We start from the raw sequence: 14,147 nt of genomic DNA, 5'->3' as shown, positions 1-14,147 counted from the left end.
TTTCTTCATAATCGACTCCAGGTCGTTGTGAGAATCCTTGTGCAACAAGGCGGCCCTTGTATCTTTCAACTTCATTTTTATCATTCCTTTTTCGCACAAAAACCCATTTATGACCAACTGGCTTTATACCAACAGGTGTTTGGACTATTGGTCCAAAGACCTCTCTTTTAGCAAGTGACTTCAATTCCGATTGAATTGACTCTTGCCACTTTGGCCAATCAGATCTTTGTCAACATTCTTCGACAGATCGGGGTTCAAGATTCTCATTATCTTGCATAATGTCAAGTGCAACGTTATATGCAAAAATATTATACACCACTATTTCAGATCGATTTAAATTAATCTCATCACCAGTAGAACTTATTAAAAGTTCCTCACTCACTTGAGTCTCAGGTTCATTGATTTCTTCAGGAATCTCAGAACTAATCAGATCTTGGGTCTCTTCAGGAGATCCCTTCATAATATCATTTTGATCATTTATCAATTTTTTTTTTATAGGATTTCGATCCTTAGAACCCAAAGGTCTACCACGTTTCAGGCGTGCTTTAGGTTCACTAGCTCTCATGCTAGTAGATGGTCCTGTTTGGACATCAATTCGGATAGGCACATTCTCTGCAGGGATATGCGACTTAGTTATCCTTTTCAAATCAGTGAATGCGTATGGCATTTGATTTGTTATATTCTGTAAATGGATGATCTTCTGGACCTCCTGATTACATATAGGGGTACGTGGATCAAAGTGAGATAATGATGAAACTTTTCACACAATTTCTCTTTTGATTTCCTTTTTCTCTCCCCCTAATTGTGGGAAATTTGTTTCATCAAATCGACAATCTGCAAATCGAGCAGTAAATAAATCTCCCGTCAATGGTTCAAGATAGCGAATAATAGAGGGTGATTCAAACCCAATATATATTCCTAACCTTCTTTGGGGGCCCATCTTAATGCACTGCGGTGGTGCTACTAGCACATATACAGCACATCCAAAAATTCGTAGATGGGCAATATTTGGTTCATGACCAAGAACTAATTGTGACAGAGAATATTTATTATAATGTGTTGGTCTGAGACGGATAAGTGATGCTGCGTGCAAGATAGCATGGCCCCAAACAGTAGTGGGCAATTTTGTTTTCATAAGTAGTGGTCTTGCTATCAATTGCAGTCGTTTAATAAATGACTCTACAAGGCCATTTTGAGTATGAACATAAGCTACCGGATGTTCAACTTTTATCCCAACTGATAGACAATAATCATCAAAAGCTTGAGATGAGAATTCTCCAGCATTATCAAGGCAAATAGCCTTTATAGGATAATCTGGGAATTGTGCCCTTAATCGAATTATTTGGGCTAATAACTTTGCAAATGCCAGGTTGCGAGATGATAATAGGCACACATGAGACCATCTTGAAGATGCATCTATTATGACCATAAAATATCTAAACAACCCACTTGGTGGGTGAATAGGTCCACATATGTCCCCATGTATACGTTCTAAGAAGGTAGGGGACTCAATGCCAACCTTTATTGGTGATGGTCTAGTGATCATTTTGCCTTGATAACAAGCATCACAAGAAAATTCATCATTTGTAAGAATCTTCAGGTTCTTTAATGGATGCCCACTCGAATTTTCAGTAATTCGTCTCATCGTTATTCATCCAGGATGGCCCAAACAGCCATGCCAAAGCACAAAAATATTTGAATCAGTAAACTTCTGGTTTACGATAGAGTGTGCTTCAATTGTACTAATCTTTGAATAGTATAAGCCAGAAGATAAAGTTGGTAACTTTTCTATAATGCATTTCTGGCCAGAAATATTCTTTGTAATACAAAGATATTCCACATTCATTTTATCTATTGTCTCAACATGATACCCATTTCGGCGGATATCTATAAAACTCAACAAGTTTCTTCGGGACTTGGAGGAGTACAATGCATTGTCGATAATAAGTTTTGTTCCCTTAGACAGAAATACAATAGCTTTTCCGGAGCCTTCAATCAAACTTATATTACCAGAAATTGTAGAAACATTTGCTTTTTCTTTATGCAAATAAGAAAAGTATTTCTGATCTCTGAATATGGCATGAGTTGTTCCACTATCAATTACACAAATATCTTCATGATTGGTCTTTGATCCAAACATAATTTGAGGATTATCCATATTCTTCAAAATGACATAAACAAAATAAATATGATAGTAGACGTTATTATCAAAGTATAACTTTTATTTATATACAATAATTACATAACCATACTATCTACTACAAACAATAAAAATTAAAATATTTACATTTCTACAGATTCACTACCGATCACATGACTTGTTTCTCCTTCTGGGAGTGCAAAATAATCAGCTACATCCAAATGCATGAAGTCTAAATTATCTTCAGAAATAAAATTTGCTTCATCATTTTTCTCTGTCTTCTTCAGGGAGGCTTGATACAGCTCAACCAGGTGCTTTGGCGTACGACATGTACGTGACCAGTGCCCTTTTCCTCCACATCTATAGCATGCATTTTCTGGCTTTGCTGGTTGCACCACTTCATGCTTTTGTTCCTTCCTTTTCCCCTGCTGGTGGTGATGAGGGTTCTTTGGTGCATTATTATTACCATGATTAGAGTTTCCTCCCCGACCACGGCCATGACCACGACTGGGGCCACGTCCTCTTCCACGTTTAGCTTGGTGGAAGTTCGTCTCATTCACTTCAGGGAATGGACAAGAACCAGTAGGTCGGCTTTCATGGTTTTTCATTAATAGCCCATTATGTTGCTCGGCTACAAGAAGATGTGAGATAAGTTCAGAATACTTTTTGAATCCCATCTCTCGATATTGCTGCTGCAGGAGCATATTCGAGGCATAAAAAGTGGTGAAAGTTTTCTCCAACATATCATGATCAGTAATATTATCACCACATAGTTTCAATTGGGAAATAATTCTGAACATAGCAGAATTATACTCACTGATAGATTTAAAATCTTGTAACCTTAGATGAGTCCAATCATAACGTGCCTGTGGAAGAACGACCATCTTCAGGTGGTCATACATATCCTTCAAATTATTCCACAGTATGACTGGATTTTTAACAGTAAGATATTCCATTTTCAAGCCCTCATCAAGGTGATGGCGTAGGAATATCATTGCTTTGGCACGGTCTTGATTTGATGCCTGATTTTTATCTTTGATAGTGTCTGCCAGACCCATCGCATCAAGATGAATTTCGGCATCAAGCACCCAAGACATGTAGCTTTTGCCCGATATATCCAGGGCTACAAACTCAAGTTTAGAAAGATTTGACATTATTTAGAAAAAGAAAATCCGTACCTCTGATACTTTCAAAGTATTTTCTCGAAATGGCAGAGTCTCGTGCTGATAACGTGTTATAAAATAAAAACTGTAAAGTAAAGACAAGTATAGAGAGAAACTGATATATTATTCAAACTTCAAACTTATGTACATAATGAACTGCAGACTCCTCTATTTATAGAAGAAAGGAAGCAGCTGCGACGCTTTTCAGGAAGCAGCTGCAAGGCTTTTCTTTAGCTGCTTGTAAGCTGTCTGCATGAGCTGCTTGCAACCTGCCTGTTTAATAAGAAGCTGCTGCAAATTATTTCATTGAGCTGCTTGTAACCTGCCTGCATCAGCTGCTTGTAGATAAACTTCAACAGAGTATTAATGGATAATCGTCTTCAGGAAGATTATCTATAGCGGGGTAATAAATGGACATCCACAATATAATTATTTTCATAACAATGTGGTCAAATGATCGCCATTTTTCAATGGACAGACTTAGTTTTTGCAATTACTTTTAAAAAAATTATAAACTATTATGATTTATAGATTTTTTTATTTAGTTTTTAAATATGTAAAATTTATTTTAAGAAACTTGAAGTGTTTATGTCTGAATTTATATTGAAAATTGACTACTTTGACCCCTTACGTCACAGTGTAGCTTATTATCTAGGTTTTGTGCTCGCCTGCACACCCCACTACAAAAATTCAAAAACAAAAAAATAAAATACTCAATAACAGTGAGATTCTTTGAAATGAAATATAAACTTGATGACAAATATATTTTGCTATTTTTAAGGCTTATATAAGGTTCACATCCGAAAAAAGAAAAACTAAGTGTCTCAAATTTGCACTTAATTTCAATTGATTTCAAATTGTCTGAGATATTTATCACAGTTTTAGGCCGAATTTCACTACGGCATTAATCTTTGTTTTACCCAAAATATTTTTTTTGCTCAACCTAATGCTAATTTTATTTCGTCTTGCAGTGAATAGAGAGAATTTCTCTCTGGTTAGTCCCACACTTATTTATTAACTGATAACAGAGTATTTGACTCGTAGATCTTAATATACATAGTATAGAAGGTGAACTTTTGGTGCCACGAAAAAAGTTGGACATAATCAACTAGACTTGAAACGTTACATTGTCTAGTTGAATCATATATTTACATCAAATCAATAAATGCAAAATATGTATATGTACACAGTAAATAGACAGCTATATTTGATGTTATGTGTATTTTAATATTAAAATTTTAATACTAAAGTGCATTATTTCTTGTAAGGTGGTGGCTATAAATTAGCAAGAGAGCGAGATATTCACGCCTCAGCTTGAATAATATTTTATTTATTTTCCTTCATCTTATTTTTCAACTATAATTATTTGTAATTTCACCATCAGACGACATGAAAACTCGGTGAAAGAATTTTAAAATTTTGACTCTTAAGAACATTCTTTCCACACAAGATAAAAGAAAAAACTCAATTTTTAAAGTTAGTTTCAGGTATAATAAACCCTAATCCTACTAACAATAGTTGCTCAAGCCAAATAGTATGGTTTTGAAATCATAATGCCTAATAACTTTCCCCATGATATATTAAATGATTAAGAAATCATTGAAAGAGCAAAAATTAAAGTACTTACCGTTCATATAGTTTGTTTTGCAATCCTGTTGTCTATTCTTGGATTATCAAACTCCAAGTATTATATCCAGAATTCAAGATACTGTATTTCATATTTTTTGCTTGTATTTCATATGTTTATCCTACTAACAATAGGCTCAATAACCAAATTTCTCCGTGGAATTTTACTAGATGGATGATTGGATTCCCTTGAAGAGGGGTTGCTCTAGTGGTGAGCTCTCTCCACTTCCAACCAAAAGATTGTGAGGTCGAGTCACCCCAAGAGCAAGGTAGGGAGTTCTTGGAGGGAGGGAGCCGAGGGTCTATCGGAAACAGTCTTTCTACCCTAGGGTAGGGGTAAGGTCAGCGTACACACTACCCCTCCTCAGACCCCACTAGTGAGATTATACTGGGTTGTTGTTGTTGTGGTATGCGTTGCTTAATTTGCCTCTCTATAACAATATTGAATGAAATAGCTAGTGGCATTGAAGCTGTAAAATCTCCCTTACTGTGTCCTACATTTGTCAAGCCATTTGTGTCACGACCCAATTTTACCTATAGGTCGTGATGGCACCCAGTATCACCGCAAGGCAAGCCAACTAGTTAATTAGACAAATTATTCCTCTTTTAATAAGTTTTCGAGTAATTAAACTTTCCTTATATGCAAGATTTAAGAAAAATAAAAGGTTTAAATAAATAAAACCAAGTAATAGTTCAAAATCACAATTCTACTAGTGTGTGTGCCAAGACCTGGTGTCACAAGTGTATGAGCAACTAGTAGATTATACAAAATTTCCAGCTACTGTCTAAACATAAAGTAGACAAAATAAAATTACAAAAGAGAGACTCTAGGGGCTGCAGAACAGCTCAGGAAAACAGCTCACCACTAGGCCTCGGGATATCTGGGATATGCGCCGGAAGGACCACCTGATACACCTGTCTCACATCCTACACAAAAAGTGCAGCAAGTGTAGCATGAGTACATAAACAACGTGTACCCAATAAGTATCAAGTCTAATCTCGAAGAAGTAGTGACGAGTCACTTACTATGGGCCAATAATATTAAGATAGAAATATTTAAATAAACACGGGTTATGTGAATAATAACAAGTTTCCTTAGCAAGCAGGAGCAAATAATTCTTTCACAATTTAATAATTTTCAATAAGTCATTTATTATTATTAAGCACGATTTATGTCGAGGTCGTACGGCCCGATCCGAAATAATGTGTACACTGCCGAGAGTCGAGTGGCACGAACCATAGATGCATCTATCTAGTGTCGAGGCATTTGGCCCGCTCCACAAGAAGAGAAGGATACTTTATGAGCATTTGACTTAAACATTATTGAGGTTTTATACAAAATAATACGAATTTCACTGGCGATCTTTCACAATTTCTCTAACAAATACTAATATAATTTAGGCATTTTTTAAGTTTCAAGTATGGTGCAAAAATTTTAAATAGTTCATGAATTGGGTCTTAAGGCTACCCGGACAATAGCATAATAGTAGCTACGTACGGACTCTTGTCACCTCGTACGTACGTAGCTCTCCCCTCTTCCCTCCCCCTATCACGCCCCAAAACAGAGGAGCGCGACCGGCGCTCAGTCGAGTAAACCCGGCCGAGCAAGCCTATTAGATTCTTTCTACCCAATTCACTCATAATCAATAAAAGACATGATTTCATAAATTATACAGCAAGAAGTTCATACATACGATGCTAAATCATTTGATTAGCCATTGCGCCTTTAAGTCTCAAAATACATATTTCTTATAGTTCGAATGGAACAAGTGATCAAACACAACATAACTGATTTAATATTCCCAACACTTATATACAACCCACATAATGTCTACGGAGCCTCTAAAGATATAAAATAGAGTAAAGATGGTGCCGGCAATAAGGCCTCGACTATACCTCAAACAGAATACACAAAGTATAAAAGATACATGCCCCCGGGATGAAATGGCGCTCACCGAGTCTTCTGAGAAGATGATGATGTACCACTAACTGCGATCAATATTGTTTGCTATGTAACCACCTGCATCCATTTAAAGATGTAGCGCCCCCGGCAAAAATGAACGTTAGTACCGTGGAATAGTGCTAGTATGTAAAGCTAAAACACCATCTCAATATAATGGACAATAATACAAGGGGGAAATAGTCATGAGTTCAATAATAGCTTCAAAACAATACTAAAATATCAAGTAAGGATCACATAAGTTCTCAAGTCAATTTCCATCTTATTAGGTTGGGTAATCTTTAGTGCCATATGCCACAATCCACAATACCACCGTGTTCTTACACGGAGTCCGATCTCGACCCGATCGGCTAGGTCATCTCATTTTAGACATCAACCATATCCACAATTTCAATTATCATTTCCACCACAGTGCCACAATCCACAACAACACCGTGTTCTTACACGGAGTCCGATCTCGACCCGATCGGTTAGGTCATCTCATTTGAGACATCAACCATATTCACAATTTTAATTATCTCATATCATAATTCTTTCATATTCTTTCGATTCATTGGCACTAGTAATCACGATTACAAAATCATTCTTGATACTTAGCTGTATTTCATAATTCCAGTCCCCTTTTTCCACATTCAAGTATCATTATCATAATCATTATCAACAATAATAAGGCTTCCCGTTCAAGACATTAATTTCACATAACACATCAATTTGGGAATCTTAGGCACATAGAGGCTTTTCATACAATTTGGCATAACAATCTTTTATTTCGATCTTGACATGAAGTCTTAATATTTCTAACACATATTTCACATTTTGAACGTATCCTCAAATGGCAAGATGACATGATAAAATATTTAGAATAAATATTGAACATATATCCTTCGACAAAACCACATTAGGGATAGCCAATTCAATAATGATCAAGGTCTTACTTCAATTACATGAACATCGTGGAATTCGATTCTAAGAAGAAGGGGGTTTAGCCATACAAACCTCAATTGAGCTTCCTTAAACTCTAAAATATTCCGGAATTCTTAGCAACTTCAATCTATTGTAGAAATATAACAAACTGAACTAAAATTAGGAGGATGATTATGGTTCTAGCTCATTTGAGTATTTTATCAAACACTAAATGTGCATAAGGTTTCGAAGTCCTTTAATGGAGGATTTTATTATCCCACAACCCAATATTTACTATTTTTAGCTCAACAATCTTCATACACTCTTTGATAACACATGCAAGAAAATAAACAACTCTCATACCCAAGAATTGTCTTGCTAATTTCCCATTCTTAGACAAAAATCGAAATTGAGGGTTAGGGTGTAGAATCTTACCTTTAGGATGAAAGACCTAGTGCGTTTCCCTTCTTAATCTTCCAAAACTCGAGCAAGAATTAAAGAACACCTTCTCACTCTAGGACACTCTCTATCACTCTAAAAATATCAGATTTTAGGCCAAAATCACTTAGATCTTGTGCATACTCACTTGAAAGTTTATCCCATCATATAATTTTCAACTTGACTTAGCCTTAGGGCTCTTCTTAGACCATAAACCATTCTCAATGCACCTCATATATATATTATCATCATCAATTGATATCACTCAAATTATCAGTCTTGTTCATACCCGAATTAATATAATTAGCACCTGGCAATCTTCTTAATGGTCTTAAAACACTTCAAAATTTTTCTGGGGGATTATTGTCACGACCCAAATTATCCCTCCATAAGGTGTCGTGATGGCACCTAGTCTTTACGACTAGGTAAGCCTAATATTGTGAAAAATATAAAGAAACACAATATTTTAAAGATAAACAACACATTATAAATAGCCAAGAGTAGTACCACTCGGCATATACAAAATAATTTTTCAAGACCCGGAATATCACTAAGTCACAAGCTGCTATAATCTATGTAGCTCTATACAAAAGTCTGAAGATAATAAAGAAAGTCTCTAGGCGAGGGAGTAAAAGGGGACTCCAAGATCTGCGGACGCAAGCAGAAGTACCTTGAAGTCTCCTAGAATCAGCAGCACGTACTAACCCCGAGGCTGATAGCTCGTACCTGGATCTGCACACGAAAACATGTGCAGGGAAGGGCATGAGTACACCACAATGGTACCCAGTAAGTGCCAAGCCTAACCTCGATCGAGTAGTGACGAGGTCATGTCAAGGCCCTACCGAAGTAAATATAATAAATTAAACAGTAAAAGATATAAGTAAAATTAATTGTGACACAGTTAAAGAGATTTTCGAAAATTTAACAGTTAAGGGAGCGCTTGGCTCAGAACAAAGTAAACACAATGGGGAATCTCCCAGGATACCGTCCCGTAGTTTCGAATAAATATGCAGTACATGGGGAATCTCCCGGAATACGTCCGTAGTCCCAAAGTAAATATGCAGTGCTGGGGGATCTCCCAGAATACGCCTGTAGTCCCAAAGTAAATATGAAGTGTTGGGGGATCTCCCGGAATATGTCCCTAGTCCCAAAGTAAATATATAATGCTGGGGGATCTCCCGAAATACGTCCGTAGTCCCAAAGTAAATATGCAGTGCTGGGGGATCTCCCGGAATACGTCCATAGTCCCAAAGTAAATATGCAACGCAAGATGAAATAGCAGGTATGACATCGAGTTATACAGTTTATACTGAACACAGACAAGGAAAATAGGGATTTAACTAAGCATGGCGCACAAAATGTCAAATAGGCAGTTAAAACACGCAAGCATGCTTTTCTAGTCTAAACTACACAATTAAACATATTAGTACAATTTAATAAGAGAAGCAATTTATGATTTAAAAAGGATAAACATGATTATTTTTTTGCAATAAAAGCCCGTGTACGTACTCGTCACCTCACGTACACAGCACTCACACACCAAATAATATCAAGATATCCTAAGGGGGAAGTCCCCAAAATAAGGTTAAGCAAGTCACTTACCTCGAACCACTCAAATCACCTAGATAACACGTTCTTGCCACGAGTATCCGACTCCAAATGGCCCGAATCTATTCAAATAAATTGCATAATGTAAATATAACTACGAGTAACTAATCTAGCTAATTAATTCGAAGCTAAAGCATGAAATTAGGAAAAACGCCCAAAAAGTCACCCCGGTCCCACGTCTCGGAATTGGGTAAAAGTCGCAAAATACGAACACCCATTCACTCACGAGTTTACTCGTACCAAAATTGCTCAAATCCGATACCAAAATCTCGATCAAAACCCCAAAATTCGGCCTAAGAATCTTTCTCAATTTTTCACCACAAATCCGAAATTAAATGATGAAATCAACCATAGATTAGTGGAATATAACCATAAAGGAGTTAGGAATCATTACCCAAAAACTTTCTCCGAAAATCTCTCCAAATTTTGCCTTCTACCGAGCTCTCAATCAAATTTTTGTGTTATGAGCTCAACCCTCGTTTTTGAACCTTAAATTCTACCCAGGTGCGTTCTTCTTCGCGAACGCGATGAACAATCCTCCACTGGCCCAAAATTCCTCCTTTGCGAATGCGAGGGGACTTCTCGCGAACGCGTACCTTCCACTGACGGACTCTTCGCGAACGCGGGAACCTCTTCGCGAACGCGTAGGTTTAATGCCTGAAGCTTCCTCTGCCCCGTTCCTCTACGCGAACGCGAGGACCATATCGCGAACGCGTAGGCTTAAGGTCCCATACCGTCGCGAACGCAGGAACAACATCGCAAACGCGAAGAACAACTTCGTTGCCTTTCCCAGATGCTCTACGCGATCGTGAGGCACCTCTCGCGAACGCGATGAAGGATTTTTCTGCAATAAAACACCAGAAATCTGCCACTTCTTTAAGTCCAAAGATGACTCGTTGAGCATCCAAAACACACCCGAGGCCCCCGGGACCTCAACCAAATATACCAACCAATCCTAAAACACCATACGAACTTAGTCGAGCTCTCAAATCCCATCAAACAACGCTAAAATCACGAATCACCCTCCAATTCAAACTTAAAGAACTTGAAACTTCAAAATTCTACAACCGATGCCGAAACCTATCAAATCACGTTCGATTGATCTCAAATTTTGCGCACAAGTCATAATAAATATTACGGACCTACTCCAACTTCCGAAATCGGAAAACGACCCCGATATAAAAAATTTCACTACTGGCCCAAAACTCCAAAAATTCGACTTTCGCCATTTCAAGCCTAAATGAGCTACGAACCTCCAAAACACAATCCGGACACGCTCCTAAACCCAAAATCACCTAACAGAGCTAACGGAACCGACAGAATTCCATTCTAGAGTCGTCTTTACACAGTTCCAACTACGATCCAAATCCTAAGGCTTAAGCTCTCATTTAGGGACTAAGTGTCCCAAAACACTCCGAAACTCAAAACCAATCATCCCGGCAAGTCACAATAGCAGAAAAAATTTTGGGAAAAGCAGTTAATAGGGGATCGGGGCTATTAATCTCAAAACGACCGGCCGGGTCGTTAGATCCTCCCCATATTAAAATAATCGTTCGTCCTTGAACGATTATAAAGACATACTTGAAACTGAAAAGATAAGGGTACTGGCTACGCATATCCTGCTCGGTCTCCCAAGTCGCCTCCTCGACCGGCTGACCCCTCCACTGGACCTTTACTGAAGCAATATTCTTTGACCTGAGCTTTCTGACCTGCCTGCCCAAAATGGCTACTGGCTCCTCAACATAAGATAGATCTTTGTCCAACTGGACTGAGCTGAAATCCAATACATGAGTCGGATCACCGTGATACTTCCGGAGCATAGACACGTGGTATACCGGGTGAACTCCTGCTAGGCTGGGAGGCAAGGCAAGCTCATAAGCAACCTCCCCAACTCACCGTAATATCTCAAAAGGACCAATGAACCTCGGGCTCAGCTTGCCCTTCTTCCCGAACCTCATGACACCCTTCATAGGCGATACCCGAAGCAAGACCCACTCACCAACCATAAATGCCAAATCACGAACCTTACGGTCTGCATAATTCTTCTACCTGGACTGGGCTATGCGAAGTCTCTCCTAATCACCTTCACCTTATCCAGGGCATCCTGGACCAAATCTGTACCCAACAATCGGGCCTCGCCCAGCTCAAACCATCCCATTGGGGATCGGCACCGCCTACCATACAAAGCCATATACGGTGCCATCTGAATGCTGGACTGGTAACTGTTGTTGTAAGCGAACTCTGCAAGTGGCAAGTATCGGTCCCATGACCCTCCGAACTCCATCACACAGGCACGGAGCATATCCTCAAGAATCTGAATTGTGCGATTGGACTGCCCGTCTGTCTGAGGGCTATTACTCTCAAAACGACCAGCCGGGTCGTTACAGTTATATTCTCCCCAACTTAATAACATTCGTCCTCGAATGTTTTACAAGTCATTATTAGGCTCAGTATTATCCTCCTTCCACCTTAACCATTATCTTTAATCGTTCTTGACTTCATATAGATCTTAGATATTCTTCCAAGTTCCAACATTTCAGCTTCCTTAAGGCCCCAAAATTTTGGCTAACTCCCAAAATTTTCAGAAATTTCGGAATAGTATCCTCTGCAATTGGGCCTAACCACCTGCCAGAGAATCGCCAAAACCAGTCCTAACAACATATACATGAACCAATGATGCAACATAACATTAAAACAATGCCAATCGTGGCCTCACGAGCAGTATACTACCAAAAAGGAACATCTTTAACATAAAGTGCACAAATGATACGTAATTCATAGGGAATAATTTCATAGAATGATTACATAGCTATTCAAACAAATAAGGGTACTTTTTCATCATATCTTCCTCGGCCTCCCAAGTAGCCTCTTCAACCCATTGGTTCCGCCATAGCACTTTCACGGAGGCAATTTCTTTATTTCTCAACTTTCGGACTTGCCGATCAATAATAGAATCTGGAATCTCTTCATAAGTCAATTCTTCATTAACCTCAATAGTCTCAACCGGAATAATGAATGCCGGGTCTCAAACTACTTTATTCAACATAGATACATGAAACACCGGGTGCACTAATGACATTTCAGGCGGTAGCTCAAGCTTGTACGTGTCACGACCCGAAATTCTCACCTTCGGACCGTGATTGCGCTTAACATTTCACTTGCTAGGCAAGCCAATGTTAGAATAATATTATTCATTTTTAAAATAATTTTTAAATTTATTAATAACAAAGAACAATTGCGGAAGTAAAGTCTGAAATATAGTGAATAATCCATAAAAATAACGGTATCTAAATACCATCCCAGAATTGGTATCACAAGTGCACGAGCTTCTAGAATAATACAAATAAAGGTCTGAATAAAATAAAGCTGTCTGAAAATAAACACACAGCTAAAGTAAAATAGACGGGGACTTTAGAACTGCGAACGATGTGCAGTTATACCTCAAGTCTCCTCCGAGTATCTGAAATCCGAGCAAGTTTATGGTACGCCGATGGGACCAACTCCAAAATCTGTACAAGAAGTGCAAAGTATAGTATCAGTACAACCGACCTCATGTACTGGTAAGTGCTGAGCCTAACCTCGACGAAGTAGTGACGAGGCTAAGGCGGGTCACTTACATTAACATGTACGCAATATTAGTAACAACAACAAATAATAGAAATAAATCAGGTAACTCATTTATAATAATTGAAGCCAACTCAGCAGTCATAACCAATTATTATTTCCATCAATTTCCGTTGCAGCGTGAAACACGCTCTCACAATATATTCACATTCAATCATGTTGCAGCGTACAACCCGCTCTCACAATATATTCATTTTCAATCCTCTCATCTAATTATTTTTAATCAAGTATATATATTGACTTTTAAATAAGTGTATTGCGGCGTGCAATCCGATCCCTCAAATATTGACTTTTAATAAGTCTATTGCGGCGTGCAACCTGATCCTCCAATATGAACTTTTTAATAAGTCTGTTGCGGCGTGCAACCCGATCCTCCAATATGGACTTTTTAATAAGTCTATTGCGGCGTGCAACCCGATCCCCAATATATTTATTTACCAATTCTTATAAAAGAAATTGTCCCAATAAATGCAACAATTAATATAAAATTTTAAGACAACAAGCATAGAATAATTATGATTTAATTATGAAACAAACAATGACAAATAGCAATTTATTATGGAAATCAGAGAGAAAATAGGCAGTTTAATGTTTAATATGCTAAATGTCAAGTAATAATTAATACACATAATTCAAATAAGATGTAACAATTATTGCAATAATTCAAGAATTAATATTTGACAAA

The sequence above is a fragment of the Nicotiana tomentosiformis genome, chromosome 9, assembly GCF_000390325.3.
Source record: "Nicotiana tomentosiformis chromosome 9, ASM39032v3, whole genome shotgun sequence".
Taxonomy (NCBI): Eukaryota; Viridiplantae; Streptophyta; class Magnoliopsida; order Solanales; family Solanaceae; genus Nicotiana; species Nicotiana tomentosiformis.
This window is presented reverse-complemented; position numbering follows the sequence as displayed.